This window comes from Macrobrachium rosenbergii, chromosome 48 (assembly GCF_040412425.1).
Source record: "Macrobrachium rosenbergii isolate ZJJX-2024 chromosome 48, ASM4041242v1, whole genome shotgun sequence".
NCBI classification, from domain to species: Eukaryota; Metazoa; Arthropoda; class Malacostraca; order Decapoda; family Palaemonidae; genus Macrobrachium; species Macrobrachium rosenbergii.
In genome coordinates this window covers 20,620,059-20,622,558 of record NC_089788.1, presented here as the reverse complement: position 1 = coordinate 20,622,558, position 2,500 = coordinate 20,620,059, and positions in this window count along the sequence as shown.

The following is a 2,500-nucleotide window of genomic DNA, read 5'->3' as shown; positions in this document are numbered from 1 at the left end:
TGAACTGTGATTAAGACAAAGTTGTTCCTACTTTAGTGTAAGTTTTCCAGTATCACCTCTGTATTGATTCATTCATTTGTGCGCCCACTTTCAGAATGTTTTGTTTCTGTTTCTGAATATTCGACAGGACTTCAAGGTACTGATACAACACAAAGGCTCTCGGACTGATGGTTTCTGACTTTAGCCGCCGCAAACCGCTTCCGATTTATTTATATTTCATACACGATTCCTACATCTGTTCTGGACACCAAAGGAAAATTCCAGTCGGAATTTGACGCTTCGAGGACTTTTCACGCCTGAGCTCACGTAGATTTGTTCGGATGTACACGTTTGCTTGGTCTTTGGACTTGGTTTCGTTGTAGGTTCGTTTTACAGTAGTGTTAACAGTAGCCATTTGTATTACACTAAACAATTTTTTTTTCTTACAATTCATTGTTAACTTCTTATCTATTATTAAAACGTTTTTATACGTTTTTCTGTTATTACTCTTCAAAAACGTTTCTTTATGAAGTGTTAATATTTATATTCTGTTGAGATGCATATATTGTGCATTTTTTTAACGTATCAGAACTTGCGTTTTTATACACTTATTTTCAGTTTAGAGAGAGAGAGAGAGAGAGAGAGAGAGAGAGAGAGAGAGAGAGAGAGAGAGAGAGAGAGAGAGAGAGAGATAATATATGTATATATATGTGTGTGTGTGTGTGTGCGAGCGCTATTGTGTGCAAATAGAAATATCTAAGTAGGCATATGTAAAGGCATGTAATAAGGGAACGTGGTTAGCTGTAGAGTGATATATATTACCTCCATCAAACATCTGGTAAGAATAGATACCAAAATAATGTGATGGACAAATCACCGACGACGGTCTCATATATTTCGCAGCCGCGGACTCTGGGCCAATTTCTTTCGTTTTCAGTTTCCCTGATAAGCTTAAGAGAACCGGCCGCATTGATGGAGGAACAGAAATAGTAAGAGAGACTTGATCCAAAACTGCAATGAAAACGTCTGAGTGGTCGAAGGGTTTTTTAACTTATAACTGGGGATGTTAAAAGAGCATTGTACTGTCGCCAAGCATTAAGGATTTGAAAAATGTTTGATGAAATTATTTTACCTCCGTATTGGAGAAGGAATAAAAAAGGAGATACTGACCAGATTCACTAATAAAATGGAAAGCATGAGTTACCGAACACTGGGTAGGCGTAGAACGGACTGGACTAAGTAGCTTTCTTGTTGGAACACCACGCGCTTGGGATATGTAAAATAAAAATCGGATATAGTTTTTTATGATTTAGCTGAGCTTGTAATCCCATCAGTCTCAATCATTCACATTTCCGTGGAACATTTCAAATAACCTTGATACAATATATGAAACTCTATTACTCTAAGGTAATCCATTGTTTTTAAGTCATTTTTACTGGCGTAGCAACCGGGAGGTACCTAACCACTCTAATCATGACCAATTGGCAAGAAGAGGAGTCAGTGAATTTCGCTCCTTGAACGTACACGACATCTCTCCGAAAAACAGGTAGACTGAATATTATAGGAAATACTGAAGACGGTAGAGTTCGAATTCTGAAGTGAATGGCACAAAAGAGCGATGAACCAGACCTGTACAACGAGAAGCGGTTTTGATATCAGTGATGAGAGCCAGAGTCGATCCCGTAACATCGAATGGTGGTGGTTATATGATTGATTGAGAGAGATGTATAAAGTAGGGTGGTAGGCACCTCTCTCATCCGCTACTGATTCTTAGTTAAGCCTAACAGGCAATATCAGTTTTGGTCACACCACGCCAAAATTATTCTAGTATTGTCTGTGAAATATATCGAGACAGTTGACTATCATGAAGTTGAAGTCATTTTTTTTAAGTAGGAAGTCGTAGCTTGGTAATGTATTAGAAGAAAACCTTTTGATTCCACTTTATAGAGAAGGATACTGAGTGAAAAACCTTTCCAGATAAGAGAACAGGTCTCCTTGGAAAGACGAGTGAGTCCACATAAATCTGAAAGAATTACTTAGAGAAGCGTGATGAAAAGTAAATTGTTCAACCAAACCGTTTTCCTGAAGATAACTGGATAGGTTAAATTAAATCCCATGGATACCTGGAAGTGAGATTGCAAAACTGGGAAGTCAGTTTGAAAGACCAAATACAAGGGCCTGGAGACCAAATACACTCATAAACATGCCCTTTGCCGAAGCCCTCTCTCCACTCAAAGGAGTCCTGGGGGAGCTAGTCAGTGGCTTTGATGTCTCAGCAGGTAGGTAATCTCATCAGCCAATCATAACATATTTTGAAGGATGATAACGTCGGTCGTTTCTGCTTCTATCCCGTCCAAGGGGAAATCCTAGTCTTAAATTCTTTATAAGGTGTGTATTCGTGTCTTAGTGTGTTTCGTGCATTTCTCCCAGCAAAGAGGAATTTGTTATGCACTTAAACGAACAACAAACAAAGCGCCAGCATGTGAAAGTTTATCGCCCTCCGTATCTCAAATTACTCGAG